The sequence below is a fragment of the Coenobita brevimanus genome, chromosome 61 (genome assembly GCF_032717465.1).
Source record: "Coenobita brevimanus isolate Jiangsu-jjx chromosome 61, ASM3271746v2, whole genome shotgun sequence".
NCBI classification, from domain to species: Eukaryota; Metazoa; Arthropoda; class Malacostraca; order Decapoda; family Coenobitidae; genus Coenobita; species Coenobita brevimanus.
In genome coordinates, this window is record NC_137014.1 from 18,634,546 (window position 1) to 18,653,866 (window position 19,321).

Here is a 19,321-nt window from a genome sequence, read left to right on the forward strand (position 1 = left end):
GAAAGCAGAGCTCAGAAGGAGACTGGCCACAGAACCGGCAGGTAGTGGAAAGAGTGAATAAGAAGAGGAGTCCAACTAGACTTACTTAGTATATTAAGCCTCTGTATAATACATACGCTGCTCAACTTAGACTTCCTCTTAAGATAATAAATCATGATCAACTCCCTGTATTCATCTTCAACTCCTGCTCCTCAATTAACTCAAGACTCACCTATTACAAGAATTAAGAGTTACATATATAAAAATGTTGGCTACAAAGCTTTAACAACAATACTATTATGCAGTGAATTCTTAACTTCCATACTCACCTCCCTATTTCTCATTACTGCTTTCAGTGAACCAACAACCTTCCTTCCCTGCTGTACCCTTTCACGCACTTCATCCCCCCAAAGTTCCATCCGTACTTATCACACTACCTAAGTACCTGAATGCACTCACATTCTCCATATCCTCACCATCCAACCTCACTGTACGTTCTGTGACTTCATTCCTCTCAAACACCATAACTTTACTTTTGTTTACATTAACTTTCAGCTTCCTCCTCCTACACACTGTCCCAAATTCATTCACCAAACCTTGCAACTTCCATTCATCTTCATTCAACAATACTGTATCATCAGCAAACAGCAACACCGGAATCTTCCAAATCTCACCCTCATTCATTAGAGCCACCCCCACATCCACTGCCCTACCTTGCACCTCCTTTACAACCCTATCCATGTATATATTAAACAGCCATGGAGACATCTCAAAACTCTGTTTCAGTCGCACATTGAGATCAAAGAACTCACTCAGCTCACCATCCACTCGCACCGTAGCCCTAGCTCCTTCGTACATACTTTTCACAGCACTCAACAATTTCCCCTCCACTCCATATATTCTTAATACCTTCCACATACCTTGCCTATCTATTCTGTCATAAGCTTTCTCCAAGTCCATGAAGGCAGCATACACTTTCTTTCCCTTCTCTAGATACTTCTCCACTAAACATTTTAGAACAAATATCTGATCTACACGCCCTTTTCCCTTCCTAAATCCCCTTTGCTCCTCTCCAACTAGCTCCTCTGTCATATGCCTAACCCTATCAATGAGTATTCTACCATATATTTTACCAGTCACACTAAAAATCCAAATACCCCTATGGTTTCCACACACTTCTCTCTCCCCTTTTCCTTTGTATAAAGGAACAATTATACTTGATTTCCAGTCCTCTAGAACCCTTCCCTCTTCCCAAGCCAATCTACACAACTTCCATATCCACTCCACAACAATCTCATCCCCATACCTCAGCATTTCACCACACATTCCATCAATTCCTTGGGCCTATCCCAACTTGATCTTCTTCATTGCTTCCACTTCTTCTGCCCTACTGATCTCTTCCTCCCTCCTCTCATCTCTTCTTCTCCCAGCCACTCCCCAATCACTTATACTCGCACTGCTCTCACTCTCTACATTCAACAAATCCTCAAAGTGCTCCTTCCATCTCCTCAATTTCTCTCTCTTCTCCACCAACTATCTATTATTCCTATCTTTCACTCCCCTACTATTTCCCCTTTCACACTGCCTTACTTTCTTTACCTCCTTCCAAAACAATTTCTTACTCTCCCTCCATTTCACACTCAGATTCCTCCCAAACTCTTCATCCACTTTCTTCTTATTCACCTTCACCAGACTCTTCACCTCATTTCCCCTGTGCACATATACCTCTCTCTTCTCTCTCACTCATCTTCTCCCCTACCTCTACTCGTTAACCATTCACTATATGCCTTCTTCTTTTGTTCTACAGCTCGTTTCACCTCATCATTCCACGATGCTCTCCCTTGCACACCCTTGCATCTCCTCCTCACTCCACAAACCACCTCACACGCTGTGCCTATCTCTTCCATAAATATCTTACATACGTCTTCCACCCCTTCCATCTGCTCTAGCTCATACCTTCCCAATCTTTCTTCCACTATGCTCTTATATTCTGCCATTTTCTCATTATCTTGCAAGTTCTCCACTCTTCTCACAGGAGCTGTTTCCTCCTGTCTTCCCCTTCGTCTCCTCAACCATTTTCTTTGCAGCTTTACCTTGGTCATCACTAAGTGATGGTCTGAGACTCCATTCCCCCACCCTCTCCACACTCTTGCATCCACCACTTGTCTTCTCATTCGCTCATCCACACACACGTAGTCTATCATTGCCTTTCGTTCAACAAGTTCACTATCCATCCTCCTCATTACTCTCCATGTATACCGATGGATCATCTAATGCCGAAAGTAGGTGTTGGCTATTGCCATATCCTTACCAGCACAAATGTCCACCAAAGAACTACCATTTCCATCAACCTCAGCTGGTACACCCCACTGACCAACCACTCCATCCACTCATACACTTCCAACTTTGCCATTCATCTCTCCAATCAAAAGCACTCTTTTGCTCCTTTCATATTTGTCCATACATGCTTCTACTCTCCCCCAAAACTCATCTTTCACTCTTGCCACTCGATCCTCTGTCGGAGCATACACGCAAACAATCACCCACGCTTTTATACCTACTTTCATCCTCACCTATACAATCCTTGCACCCACTGTTCCATACTCTCTTATATTCTCCTTCCATTTCCTGATTATCATCAGACATATATACATACATATACCTATCTATCTATCAATTGCCAGACGCCTCAATCCCGTTTGGGGTGGCCACAAACAAATCGCCTCCACGTCGCCCTGTCCTCTGCCATTTCACTGCCCTGCTCCCAACTCACACCCCCCTCTCTCATATACCTCTCCACCCCATCCCTCCATCTCATCATCGGCCTCCCCCTCTCTCTTCCCCCCTCCACCTCACATACACTCTCTTCGTCAGTCTTTCACCCTCCATCCTCTCCACATGGCCAAACTACCTCAGTGTGTTCCTCATAACGCTTCTTATCACATCCACATCCACACCACAACGCTCCTTTATATCCTCATTCGTCAGCCTATCTCTCCATGTGACTCCACAGGCTCCTCTTAAATAGCTCATTTCCACTGCTCTCACTCTTGACTTCTGTCCTTCCAACAGCGTCCAAGCTTCACTTCCATACGTTAGAGTTGGTATCACAATACTGTCATGTAGTAACTTTTTCACTTCCATGCTCACTTCCCTGTTTCTTATCAATGCTTTCAAAGAACCAGCAACCTTTCTTCCCTGCTGAACCCTTTCAAGCACTTCACCCTCCAAACCTCCATCCTTACTCATCACACTACCCAAGTACTTAAACGTACTCACATTTTCCAATTCCTCACCATCCAACCTCGCTGCACATTCACTGACTTCACCACTCTCAAAGACCATCACTTTACTCTTCCCTACATTCACCTTTAGATTCCGTTTCTTACAACTCTCCCAAACTCATCCACCAAGCCTTGCAGCTCCCCTTCGTGTTCACTAAACAACACAGTATCATCTGCAAACAACAGTACAGGGAGTATCCAAACACTATCCTCTCTCACCAGGGCCACTCCAACATCCAGTACCCTACATTGTACCTATTTTATAACCCCATCCATGAACAGATTGAACAACCTAGGAGACATGACACATCCCTGTTTCAACCCAACCTCCAAAGAGAAAAATTTACTTAGTTCACCATCCACACGCACTGCAGCCTTAGCACCATCATACATACTCTTCACAGCATTCAACAACTTTCCATTACTCCATATATTCTTAATACTTTCCACAATCCTTGTCTATCCACCCTGTCATATGCTTTCTCCAAATCCATGAAAGTACAACTTCTTTCCTTCTCTAGAAACTTTTCCACTAAAGATCAAAGAATGAATATCTGATCTACACAACCTCTTCTCTTCCTAAAGCCTCCCTGTTCTTCTCCAACTAATTCCTCTGTTCTTTCTCTAACTCTGTCAATAAGTATCCTACCATACACTTTTCCTATTATACTAAGACAAATGCCCCTATGATTACCACACACTTCTTTTTCCCCCTTTCCTTTGTACAAGGGAATAATTATACCTGATTTCCAATCCTCCGGGAGTCTACCTTCCTCCCAGGCCAATCTGCACATCTTCCACATCCATTCTACCACTATCTCTCCCCCATGCTTCAGGATTTCACCACACACTCCATCAATTCCTTGGGCTTTCCCCAATTTAACTTTCTTCATTGCTTCCACAACTTCTATCCAACTGATTTCTTCCTGTCTTCTCACCTCCCTCCTTCTCCCAGCCATTCCCCAGCCACTTATACTCGCATTACTTCCATCCTGTAAGTTCAACAATTCCTTAAAGTGTTCTCTCCATCTGCTCACTTTTTCTCCCTTCTCCACTAGTAATCTACCATTTTTATCTTTCACTCCCCTGCTAACCTCACTTCCACCCTGTCTTACTCTCTTCACCTCTTTCCAGAACATTTTCTTACAGTCCCTCCACTTTACACTCAAATTCCTTCCAAATTCCTCATCCACTCTCTTCTTACTCTCTCTTACTAATCTTTTCACCTCTCTCTTCCTTTCTACATATAACTCTCTCTTCCGCCTCTCAACTTCTTCCATGCTTCCTCCAAGAAAAGGGAGGTAGCCGAGACAGGACGACACACTCCCCATTTAATCATCCACTCAAACACATTCATTCGCATCTTAGCCCCAAAGGGGAGAACGGACAGATCCTCACCGCACCACATCGCACAAGGGTCAACTGCGCAATGCAGTGAGATCTGCAGCAGGGCCCGACAGCAGAGCTGGTTTACCTCCGCCACATCATAACAGACCCATCCCCTTACCAGCACCTGACCTGACTAGCTGATCAGACCAAATGCGGGAGAATATCCCTCAGGGCTGCGTCATCATTTATTCATTCACAATTTCTCCCCATTTATTTCTGTCACGCACAGCTACTCTTCCTTGCTCAACAGACATCCCTCTCGCATCCAGCGCTCTCTTCACACTGTCCATCCATCCTATTTGTGGTGTTCTTCTCAGCCTTACACCTCTCACATCAGATCTAGTTATCTTTTTCACCAATCGCTCATTATCCATTCTCTCCATATGCCCAAACCATCACAACACCCTCTGCTCAACTCTACCAGCCTTCTCCCGAACAACTCCAGTTCTCCTTCGCACTTCATCATTTCGCACTTGATCCATATATATACATATATGTGTGTGTGTGTGTGTGTGTGTGTGTGTGTGTGTGTGTGTGTGTGTGTGTCAGGACTCCATATTATAATAACACAACTCATAGATAGATAAATAGATAGATAGAGAGAGAGACAGGAGCACGAAGCCAGAGTGTGAGATAGGAAGTGTTTCAGCGGGAATCAACCAAACGGAAACGAGCTTGCAACTTTTAAGTGAACGAATGCTAGAAGTGCACCGGAAGCAGTACATACACAGAGACATACAGACTTCTAGAAGCTTCCACGACAGTATAGCCCACGTGACACGACCCCTGCTAAACGAAAATGTAGGAATCAGAGAGCAAAAAGGGGCTAGCCATAGAACCGACAGGTTGTGAAGAGAGTAAATAAGAAGAGGGTCCGACGAGACTTAGTAAGTAAATTAAGTCCCTGTGTTCTACATACACTGCTCAACTTAGACTTTCTTTCAAGATAATAAATCAAGATCAACTCCCTGTATTCATCTTTAACTCGTCCTGCTCTTCGATTAGCACAATAAGTTTAACCAAAACTCAAGACTTACATGTTGCAAGACCAAAGAGGCACATATAGTAAATGGTGGCAGTAACAATCAGCTCTGAGCCTATGAACCATCATTTCTACAATCAATGAAACACAATCGAGCAAATAGTAGCAACGACGAGTTACGAGTGAGGATCCACAAGCTCTACGATTAACTACAAAAAACAAGTCTACAAGACAACTCTATAATCTTCTTCACGCAACTCCAAGTATCAGCAAGAAGAATAAACAACAAAACAAGTAAACAAAAAGCAAGAAGAAAGCAACAAGAACTAGATCCCCAACACTCTCTCCTACCACCCCCCTACCTCCACCGCTGACGCAGGTTCACAGAGATCAAGACGACGCGGCAAATACCAGAGCCACATTTATAACATCTCTTACTCACCTTTCCTCACTCAGGTTACTCATTGCTACTCATTTACTCACCACAGCTACCAATGTGGGAAACCGACGTCCCCATGTGTATCTGCTGAGACAACGTCACCATGCATGTTTGCTAAGACGACGCCACGTCAATGAATGTGTGACTGACACCAGGCACTTCTCACCCACTGCTCGTTACTCATTCTTATTCACGTAGCTCGCTCCTACTCATACTCATTTATTTTCAACAGTATTGAGTGGGAATTCGACATTCTATGGTGAGGTTCGCCTATGACTACAGCTGTTAACCACTACAATCAACACTGAAATCATCAGGCCATGGAATTTCCTGAGTAATATCGTCCATCAACACAGCCCTAGAATTATCGAGAGGGAGATTTTCCATCAACTCTGAATTTATCTTCCAAGATCAACATCTGCTGTCAACACAGCTATCCAAGTGACATCATCTATATCAAGTGGGTGTAATTATACTTACTCATTTCTTCTCAGTGTTTTAAAATAGGTACAGTCACCTCCTTTACCATTTTTATATATACACTTATACACTCACTATCTATCATTTATTACAACTCATTTACTCATCTATTTAGTTAGGACATAAACAAAAGACATATTTCATAAGACCATACCTTAGCAACATGAATTTTTTTTTGCTGAGTGATATGTCAGGAATATTTTCACATTCATCCGTGTTAGTAACAGATGATGCACATTTAGCGCCCACTGCAGATACACAATTAGGAGAGCACCAGGGCAACACACACCAACCCTACAAAATTCACCGCAAACTAAAGACAAAGAAACAAATACCTCAATTCCAGATTATAATGATGATGATTGGCAAACCTCCTCTGATGTAGCGAGTGAGGACTTTGTCTCTGCGTTGCATACCCATGAAAATATAGTTAACAGAGCTCATCGTTCAGGGAAAACCTATTCCACTATTCTCTCACACAATGATAAACAAGCCCAAGTTACATTAACAAAGCAACCAGTGAAAATGAATAGCACAACCAGTATCACAGATCAAACAACCCCACCTCAGGTTTACGTTTATCATGAGGAGGAAACTGCCCTAAAATTCTCTGGCACAGAAAAAGATCTTATTGATGTTATTTCATTGATCAATCAGTGCGAACAGATCTTCGTAAAAAGGCACATAACAGATGAACAAGAGAAAATTGCTATTTTTTCCTCTTGGATTAATCAGGAAAGGTGCCTGACAGGAGACTTGCTTAAGTCTGATAAACTTCTCAGAGCTAAGACATATGATGAGTTTAAAACTGAATTTTTGAAGAAATTTTCTGGAGGTATGAAGTTTTTGCCAGGTATAATCCCAGAATTACATAAGATTGTAGATCTTGTAAGGGAGCACACTACAAATCATGTGCTCAGTAAAATAACTGCTGATGTTTCCACCATCAAAAGAACATTATTAGCTACCTTAGAAAACTCAAACTGGATAACAGGAGATGGAAAGATGTCCCCAGACCTTGTTGTTGACATCATCGGTTATGTAGCTGCCTTATGTAAATTACCTGATAGGACCCTCAAGATCGCCAAGACGATCGCGTACACCCCCGGTATGTGCTTACTACACTTAATGAACGAGGTAGAGATGCAGTGTAGCAAAGCAGGAGTGATCGAAATACAATCACATTCTAGTAGAATGAGAGTGCCTGAGACAGTATCAGCTGTAAAAACAGCTACAACTACCCCAAACAGAGAACAAAATCGATCGTGATCCGAAAGCAGACAGAGCAAACAACCAAACGCGTCAAGGCAATGATCTCAAACACCAGGCCACAGGAAGTCACATAAATTTCCGTGCAGTCTGAGCAGATCTCGTGCAACAGACACCACTAAATACGGGAAGTCATCTCGCAGAACAGTGTCAGGAGATAGGTCCATTCTTTGTTATTATTGTGCAAAAAAAGGACACACAAAAAATTAATACTTTATGAAAACAAAAGAAGACAAACAAAAGACACAAGGATTTGATCCATACTGTATGCATCACCGGTGACAAGGGCATTGGACCAGTAATTGCAATACAGTAGAGAAATTAGTTTCCATTTTCAAATAGGGGGAAGGCCAAGTCACGACAAAAAACGATCAAACGTAAAGAAAAGCAAGTCTAAAATTTACATAGGAGGCATGTTGGGAAGTGAGTGTATCTTGATTCCAGCTGTATGTGAGGATCAAAACGTTTCCTTATTTTTAGACACAGACTCTGCAGTGAACTTAATAACACAAGAAGAAATAGATAGAATTTTTAGAAATAAGGATAAAGTAACTTTTCTGGAAGAATCTGATTTAGACATATATACCGTACGGTAGATGGTAAACAAATTGCAGTAAAAGGTATGATAGGGTTAATCATCAGCTTCACAGAAACTACAAGACCAATCTCTGCATTTTCTTCTATCGTTGAAAACATAGCAATTAAAGCTCATATGTTACTTAAGATGCATGAGAACAGAGAAAATAACTTTACTCCCACAAATGAATGGAATAGACTTTGATAATGAATTCACAGAGGAAATACCATCAGAGTCCTCACCGATTAGTAAAACAGAACCAAAAAGGATTGATATAAGCTTAAACAAACATACACAAACAGATGAGTGTATACAGTAGATCTATTCAGACCACCACCCCCAGCCATCAGGACTAGAAACCCAGGTAATGGTACTGTCTCATCAGTTTTTCCCATCCATCTCACCAATGATTTACTGTAGTTATACCACCTAACTCCTATATGAAAGTTACCATAAAGAGCAAAGTACAGAATAGTACAGTTCTTGTCTTAGAAAAAATATGTAAAGTAAAAGGATTGTCAGTAGAAAACGCATTATGTCATACGAACGACGATGGGCAAACTCAGATATTCCTAATTAATCACATGAATGGGGAAGTACAGTTGAAAAAGGGGATTTGTACAGTATAGTTAATATTGAAAAATGTCCCACACCTGTGATGGAAATAGTTTTTGCTGGAGTGACAAGTGAGATAAAATCTACGGATAGAGAAAGCATAAAAGAGAATTTGGTTCACTCAGGTGAATTTGATGAAGAAAATGATTTTTTAACCCTGTTGGAAAACATAGGGACACCGCAACATTACCTGGAGAACAATTAGGGTGTACTAACCTGATTAATCACAAGATTAACTACATCCAGATAAACCACCAATTTTCGTACCTCCCTATCGAATCCCACAATCTTAGCGTACACTCACAAACCAGTATGTCGATGAAATGTTAAAACTTGGAATTATTGAGCCATCAGTCTCTCTGTGGAATGCCCCATTGTTCTTCATGCCCAAGCGAAATGGAGAAATGCGTGCGGTAGTAGATTACTGTAAACTAAACAATCACACAATCCCGGACCGATTTCCCATGCCATTGCTAAGTACATCCTACAGAATATTGGACCAGAAAATAATGTGTCATCCACGATCGATTTGCTCAGTGGATACTATCAAATACCAGTACATCAGGAGTCACGTAAATACACTGCCTTTCCATTAATACAGGACATTATCAGTATAGGAGAATGCCAATGGGACTGAAGACAGCCCCGGGCATATTCCAGTCTTATGAATTACGTATCATCCGGAATTTTAGAACAAGGAATATTCGAATCTTGATGATATTGTCATCGCAGTGAAAGATATCACAGAATATCTCCAGAAATTAGACCTACTTTTACAAAAGCTTGGTGATGCTGGTTTAAAAATTAAGCTTTTTAAATGCAAATTATTACTTTAAGGAAATAAAATTCTTAGGCCACAGACTAAGTGCTAAAAGTATTCACATCACCGATGACAAAATACAGGCAGTGAGAGACTTCCCTGAACCCACTACGACTGACGAAGTTAAACAATTTTTAGGTCTAGCAGGTTACTATAGGTCATTCATACAACAGTTCTTTTATATAGCCTTCACTCTATTCCAACTACTCAAAAAAGATGCTATAATCCAATGGGGAGAAGAACAAAAACAAGTATTTAACAAATTTAACCCGTCACGTCCCAAGGCTTTCCGCACCTATGACATCCCCCAGTCCCGAGCCTTTTTGGAAAATTTTTTTTTCTTCTAAAACTTCCGCTTAGGTCGAGAAACGAAGGAAAATCATAAAGAAAGTGGTCCCTGCGGTCTATAAGTGGTCTGTACAGGTGCGGTTTCCCCCCGCAGGTATCGTATTCTGTAATGGGCTGGATATGCGTTTACGTTTTCTATGGTAAGGAATAATGGGAGAAACAACACGCAACACCTCTACATTTATTGAATTTGAACTAATAAACAATAACAGTAACAATATAATGGATTTCAGACACATATATATGAAAAATAAGCATTGTACCATCGCGCGAGCATAGCGAGTTTGGTCCGAGTCGTAACATGCTATATGCTAAGTTTCTGGTATGAGTCAACCTATCATTTTTTCTACTTGTATACTTCTGTTTCAATGACAATTTACCAATTACAACTGTTTGTAAGTGTTTTCAGATGTTTTCATTCATTATGATGACATGCAGCATAAGTTTAGCGCACATCAGCTTAGTAAGCGCACTCGCTATGACTCGTATTTCAACATACCAAATTGTTTTATCACTTTCCAATTATTTTCCCCTTTACATAGAACCTTTCCTCCACCACTGTAAAGGTTTTCAATTATTTTCATTCATTACGAGGGCATTTAGCGATATGCTAGCGCCTATTCACGTAGCAATCACGATCTCAAACACTCGTGTTTCATCATCTACTTTATTTATTCACTCCAATTATATTTTCCCACTTACATTACACACGTTTACACCCCTAGGATGCACTGTACATACTTACTGCCATTATTTATTCAAGTGAGCGTGAGAATATCACCTGAAAATACCCTCGCAAGGAATGTTTCGTCATACATAATACTCACACACTTATATACTAATTCACTCACACACTTATATACTAATTATTCACTTTATCACTTGCTGACTTTTATTTTGACTAATACGTGCCTTATTCATTCGACTGAGCGTCAGGAAATCTTATCTTTATACACACGCTATGAATATTTGACTTAGAATATACATCATCATATACAATAATTTGAACTTATATTATACCCGTAAGAATGTCACATAATAATAATTATATAATAACGGGCCGTATTTATTGCATTGAGCGACAGAATATCGCATCATACAACCCTCTCTATGTAAGTTTCAACTTAGGGCAGATTTATATACTTACACCCAATGTTTTCACTTATGTTCTACCCGTAGGCACTTTATACTATTTGGAGATCCACATGACTGATAATTTCACTGAGTGTCTGTCTGTCGCATTTACCTCATAATTTCAGCGTCCTTTCGCATTCACACCATGCTAAAATTGCATCAACGTGTGATATTCACTAAAACATGGGTGAATACACAGACCCACGTCACACTGCACGCACTCATAGCGGGTGTCCTTCCTCTGTGTCGTGAGTCTCACCTGGGAATTACTGCACACGTAACACCTGCGCTGGGGCCTAGGTCTGTTGGGCTGGGGAGGGATAGGAGTGGGGAAATGGCGGCCGGATATTCTCTGGGGAGTCTGGGTAATAGGGGCAGTGCGGGGGCGCTGTTGGGGCCTTTCAACAGCATACTTAGCAAAGATTTCTCTTGTGAGCTCCCTCACAAACCCTTCAAATGTTTCCTGAACTCCTGTGGTCATGGCGTGAAGGTGGTGGCAATTCAGAGCAGTGATATCTAGTAAGTGAAAGAACAGTTTCTTATACCACTTCATCGTTGTCCTGGCACACTCTACCGTCGATATCATGGAATCAGACTGGTCCACGAGGCGCATGTTTATATTGTAATCCATTACACACCCAGGTTTCCAAACACGACGCCTGCTCTCGCTATGGTAATCAACAGAATCAGTACGGTGCATCAAGGGGCGGTGAACCGTGGACAAGAGACTTACTTCTCTGTTGTGGTTCCACATTGTTGCAAGGATGTTGTTGGCTTTGAAGAAGACAACCTCACTCCTTGCAAGTTTCCGCCCTACCTTGACCATGTGACGCCGGTTCACCTTTACGGTTCCACAGACTCCCGTTTCATGTGTGTGAAGATAACGAGCGAGAAGAGGGCTAGTGTACCAGTTGTCGAGGTAGAGAACGTGACCGCGATGAAGGTAGTCTTGTATCATCGTCTTTACCGCTGCTCCCGAAAGTCCTATACTTCGATCTTCTATTATGTCTGTCTGTGCACCGGTGTACAAGACTATGTCTTGCACGTATCCAGTCCTACAGTCACACATAACAAAGATCTTGAACCCAAAACGGTGCCTTTTGCTGGGTATATACTGTCTGAATGAAATATTGCCTCTCCACAACACGAGACTCTCGTCTATGACGAGATCTCTATAGGGATAGAATGAGGATCGCAAGGTTTGCCTGAGGTGATCAAAGACCAACCGAATTCGCCTCATTTTGTCAGTGTTGTTTGCATTTGCAGGGTCATGAGCATCATAAAAATGGAGGCGACTTAGAATTTGTTGAAACCGATTACGGCTCATCACTTGACCAAATATGGGGGTAAACATAAGAGGGTCCCTAGTCCAGTAAGCAGGAATTCTATTCTTTCTTATAATACCCATCAAAAGGACAAGGGCAAAAAATAAGGACATTTCTGGAAAGGAGACAGGGTAATCATAGATCATAGAATGCCTACTCCTTGTTCCCAATCTTTCACTTTCTATGCGCTGGGCGCTTGCAAACAGGTTTGTTTGATAAACGATCTGATCTACGAATGCCTCACTGAAAAACAGGTGGAAAAAATCCAACCTGGTGGAATTACTGTGAATACCTGGTGCAATGCAGCCAGATCGCCCTTGCTCAGTGAAGGGGTGAATGAGGGGAGAAAAATCACTCCCATCCTCCCAATCCAACGACACAAATCCCTCGTCCCCATCACCGCCTTCGTCTGGGTGGGGAGGAGATCCTGGTTGGGGAGGTGGGGGAGAAGGAGTACGGAGGGCTTCCCCACTGTCACTCCTCTTCCCTCTGCCTTTACCCTTTCCCTTTCCCTTACCCTTACGGCCTTGTGGAACATTAGGGGGCTGTGGGGATGAAATAGTTGAATATTGGGGAGCAGAAGACGTGCTGGGGAGTGGTTCCTCCCCACCTTCCCCCTCCATTACCACACCACGTGCTCTCTCACGCAACCTTGCTCGACCACGTGTTAGGGGATACTGGGGAGCATAAGACGTGCTTTGGAGTGGTTCCTCCCCACCTTCCCCCTCCCTCACAACCCCACGTGATAATGAACGCACCCGCACTGGCCCACGTGATCCACTCTGCCGCCTCACACTACGTAGGGAGAGCAATGACTCACTCACGTCACTCTCACTTTCCCTAATCCCAGGACTTTCCATTTCACTCCCCACTCCCTCCACTTGACTTCCTAGCTCCCCAAACAGAATGCTAGGCCCATACCTGCTCATACGATGTGGTGTGCGCTCTGGGCCACGATGTGTTATGACATCCCGTCCATACCACGTGGCAGCACGTCCCACGGCTCCGTCCTCGTCCTCGTCCTCGACCTCGAATTCTCCTTCCAAAGCATGCTGGGGATAGGGATAGGATATACCACGTGCCTTCTTTGCCTCCTGCCCCTCTCTAGCAGCACGGTAAGTCACGTACTGCCGCTTCCTGGGTGACGGAACTTCCTCATCACTGCTGGTGGTTTCTTCCTCCTCTGGCTGCACATAATCTTTGTCCATCTCCTCGTCATCCAGTGGGGAATCACTGTCGCCGGTAAAGGTGTCCTAGGCGACTTGAATCTCGCTCTCTGAGAGACCTCTCTTAGCCATGTCTGAGCAGGACCGTGGCTACCAGGTGAGTGGACAAGTGGCGGGCTAGCGCGGGTCGTGCGGGGTCGCCGAGTATCCCCGCCTGGTGGCAGGTAGGGGAAGGTCAGGCGAGGGTATGTACAGCAAATCAAGCGGGAAATTTGAAAATTGTCGAAATTATGCACATTGCAATTGCACGATGTACTGGTACATCGCCGGGACTGGCAAATGCAAATCGTTGCAACGTACCCATACGTCGTCGGGACGGGGCGGGTTAAAAAATAAACTTACAAAACACCTTGTTTGGCATATCCGGATTGCACAAAACCATTTATTATTTGTACAGATGAGTCAGGTAACCCCTTCATGCCTAATTGCATCAATTGATGCGATGAGAGTTTTATGTCAAATAGCCAAATCGCATCAGTTGAGCGGGGCCTGTAAGAAACTGTGTAGCAATTCCTCCACCCTGATTTTGATGTACATGGCTTCAGGTCAATGAGAACTCACCCCTGACATGGCGTGAGGGGGGATCGGACCAACCTGGGTGGTGGGGAGGCACCCCCCTCTTGGCCATGTCGGTGCCACCCTCTACCCCACTCCCTCACTCCTTCTTTGTTCCCCATCACCCTCCCACCCCTCCATGCACCTGCGTCTCTCTCCTCCCACCACCACCTTTGTCCCTTCCCATCCACTCTCGCCCCTTCTCCCACCCTACTAGCTTTGTGTCCCCCCCCCTACTAGCTTTGTGTCCCCCCCCCGAACCCCACCCCATCTCTCCCTCCTTGTCCTTCACTACCCTCCCACCCCCTACAGACCCCCTAGAGGTATCAGGCTGCCAAGATGTTACAGAACACACTGAAGTGCTTTCTTTTTATGCGAATAGTTGGTTAATTTTCCAACCCCCATACCTATAGGCCTACTCCTCATAGTCTACTTTAACTCCCCACAGCCTAGTAATCTCCCCACACCTACATACACCTGTTTTCATGGTTGGTGTAAAAAAAACTCTTTGAAATTACCTGTTTCTTAAAGAAAAAAAAAAAAAGGTAGTTATCAAAATGGTCACGTTTTACATTGTTTTCGATGGATAATTATTAAAAACTTTTTTTGAACTTTGACACACGATCGTGCAGTAACCATTAGACCTACGGGGGTGCGGATTGCTTTGTCAGGTGTGTAAATTCTTCCTCTTTAGCCAGAACACAGTCAATTTGCCCTTGGTGAAAGTCGCCAAAACACCCCAAAATTGCGGCTGGGGGGGGGTACTCTGCCTGAAATAATTGCGGTCTTAAGGGATTAAAGGATTAGGGGCTGTATTGACACAAGAAGATAAAAGAGGACAGAATCAACCAATTGCATTTGTCAGCAGACAAATAAAAGGTGCAGAGAAAAATTATTGCACTACCGACTTAGAGGCACTTGCAGTGGTTTTTGCATTAAAAAAGTTTAGAGATTTGGTATATGGTTACGAAATACACTTATTCACTAACCATAAAGCGCTAGTGGGTATGTTTACAGAAAAACTCCTCTCTGGGAGGAGAGCAAGATGGAAATGTACAGTCGAAAACTACAATGTACATATTCATTATATACAAGGCAAAATGAATCTAGTAGCCGACGCATTATCTAGGAACCCAAAGACGTCGCGGCATTAGATCTCAAAGGAAACATCTCAAACCACGATGAAATTGCAAAAGCACAACGAGTTGATCCAACATGGTTTAAAGTTATATACAAGTTAGAAAGTGGAGATGACATACAATTACCCAAACTACATGTACCACTAGAACAATTCACAATAATCAATAATGCCTTAAACAGGATCAACCCAGGACAACCAAAACGCCGAAGAAATAATAAACAATTGGTAGAATGTAATGACATGATACCCAAGCATTACGAACGATACACAATAGCCCACATGCAGGACATCCTGGAAAGGATAAGACATTCAAACAAGCCCAGTTGTTATATGAATGGCCATCATTGCGAAAAGATGTAAACAGTCATATACACAGATGCGAATCATGTGCAAAACACAAAGGATACCCAACCACACCTGCACCTATGGGTAATTACCCTGTACCATATCAACCATGGGACGTTGTCGCGGTTCATTTACTCAAGATGCCATTATCATACAATAATAACCAGTACCTATTCGTAGCAACGGATCATCTTTCCCGTTATGTAATTTTAGCCCCAATAAAAGATAAAACAGCGGAGACAGTAGCAAAGGCAATAATAGATAATGTAATATGTCGCTATACTACCCCAAAGGTACTAATAAGTGATAATGGAGGAGAATTCAATTCTGATATCTTACAAGAAATATGTAAACAATACAGTATCAAAAAGGTTAACGTTTTAGCCTATCACCCAGCGTCCAATGGGTTAGTAGAGAGACAAAACAAAAAATATTAGATGCTGTACTACAACATATTCTCAATGAAAGTTATGGAAGCTGGGATGATTGGATTCCCAGAGTAGAAGCCTCAGTTAATGGAACTATAAATAAATCTATAAGACACACACACCACATTGCATTATATATGGGACAGATAAAAAACTACCATATGAAATTCTAGAAGGTGAAACTCTGCCCATATATAACTACGATGATTACTTTAAACTCCGTTTACGTGAATTCCAGGACATACATAAAAGAGTAAAAAAACAATTAACGATGTCCAAGGAAGAAATGAGGGAGACATTTAATGAAAAGGCAAGAGACTCGTCAATCAGCTTAGGAGACACTGTCTATGGTATCATTCATACGAGAGACAATAATTTATCCCCGAACTTTGAGGGCCCATACAGAGTAATTAACATAAAAGCAAACAAAGTTTTAATTAGGTCTCTGTCAAGTGGCGAAGAGAAACAAGTTCATATTGACCATTTAAAACGAGTTTCAAGGTAACTGTCCAATAATTATACAGCCTCGGATACCACCGAACAACCAAACATAGCTCGTGAAATCAATCAAGAACACAACAATTACAAAAATAAATTAAGGTCATATACCAAACAATCAAACATAGGTGCAACTGTTCCAATAAAATCTACAGTACATCACTTACAAGATTTAAATATCGATTTAAACTCCTTCTATATATGAAATAACAAGCAAGATATTGTTCTCCGTTAGTCAACCGTAACGCACATCATCACTATCATCGACCACAGCATGACTATATTAGAAAATTAATAATTTTTTTTTGTCAGTAGGTAACGATGAAAGGACTTATGCTATGGATTCTCCTCTACATAGCAAGAGCATATGGTCACTTCGACCCCCAACACACGGCAAGGATGCCTCATAGCTCCAACGGCCACGAAGTCAATCATAAAAGATGTTATGAGTACTGAAATCAGTTTGGATTACTTATATGAAATAAATTCTTATCTAGAGAACATCGCCAAACCCATGAGGACCCTGTACTGCATGATAGGAGGCTATGTTTCGCAAGCACGTAACACAAAGGAAGTGGATAAAATAGTGAAGTTAGCGAAATGGAATATAGAACAGGCGAAGTCAACTATGCTCATCATGATCCAAGATCTCCCATCTCATGGAATGGAGGTATTGAGCGCCACGAACAATATTACATGTACTCGCCAAAAGAGCGGTTTGTTCGACCTGGGTGATGCAATTCTTTGGAACATCTTTGGATTGGCTACAGAGGAAGACCTTCAAGAAATAAACAACAAATTTAATAAAATAGCTCAGGTACTAACATACCAAGATAAATTCATCGCTGGACATAACTCAGCAATGAAGACAATCGTGAAAAATCTGAAAAAGGCGGAAAACATAGCTCTCTAAAGTGTAGATAAAATAAATGCCATGGAAGGGAACATAACACTTTTCCAACACTTCTCCATCATCACGGAACACACTGACACAATTCTGCTCCAATTAGACAACACTAAAGTTTGTTACAGGACACTTATGCAAGGAATTTCGAATGCCGGTAATGGCAAGATCACAATTGACTTACTTCCAGTTCATGTGCTACGGCAGATAATTAGTCAAGGCATACATAAACATAAATTGAAGCCTTTGTTCCGAAGTAGGGATTTCATGCAATAATATCCATATTTAGAAGCAACACTAACACCAACGTCAGTAGCAGTTCATGTACCATTCATAACTAACGACCTGTTCACAATATACCAAATACACCCCTTCCATTCTAAGAATAATAACACTTTGGTCATCATCAACATCAACACAGACACCGAACTCATAATGGTCTCCAAGAGACGGAACACTGTCACTATCACCAGTGAATCAATGATTGAACGAAAGTGCTGTACATCCTTACATGCTGTTCACCTTTGTCCTTGGTACATTTTCACGTTTCAGCCTACTGAAACAGTCACTTGTGTAATGGCTATCATAAGAAATCACGACATTCATAATCACTGCAACTTCAATTTTGTTCCAGATAAGTTTGTACACCATCAACACATCGGACACTCACAGTTTTTTTTTTTTTTTCACTCATAACACATCAGTTTACATAGTCTGTCCAGATATACCACCATCTCATACTTCAGCATCAGGATTATACATAGCAGCAGACTGCTGAGCGGTACTTACACCATCCATATCCACTTTACCCACCATCAATCACTACGCCATCCTCAATCATACACACAAACATTTCCACCCACTACCTTATATGGACTTAAACATAAGCACAGATATTAAGTTGACTTCACTTACGTTTGTAACTATGCAACTGATCAATGAAACAATGAAGCCCTGGGAAAATTTGAGTTTGAGTATGTTCAACCCATATTATGTGTATAACCCAGCACCTACTGTCTTTATAATCGTCTGTATTGTATTTGCAGTAGTGGTGTTCGCAGTGCACTGAATGCATGCAAGAATTGCAAACTTAGAGTCAGTATTTAGTGGGGTTAAAGTACGAATTCAAGTAAACCCCCTGGATGAAGTGTACATATTTTGTATATAGTATTAATTTTATTTAAAAAAAAAAAAGAATGACACATGATACAGAAGTATACCAGTATCATTATCTGTATATAAAATATTAATAGCTCTTACCATAATCTTAACTTTGAACTTTTTTTTTTTTTTTGCATATATGTACTTGTTATACATTCACATCTTACAATATGTCATACAATAACCAACTTAACCTTACTGCATTTGTCCAGTTAGGTATATAACTTGTTCAAAATGTAATATTACTGGATCATTGCAATATTAACAAAAATATTATATCTATGCAATATTACAATCAATGCTATGTATTAACAGATTACCATATGTCAATGATGATTGCTGTCGGAGGACCGCCAGCTGGCATGACCGAGCGATGTCAGGACTCCATATTATGATAATACAACTCATAGATAGATAGACAG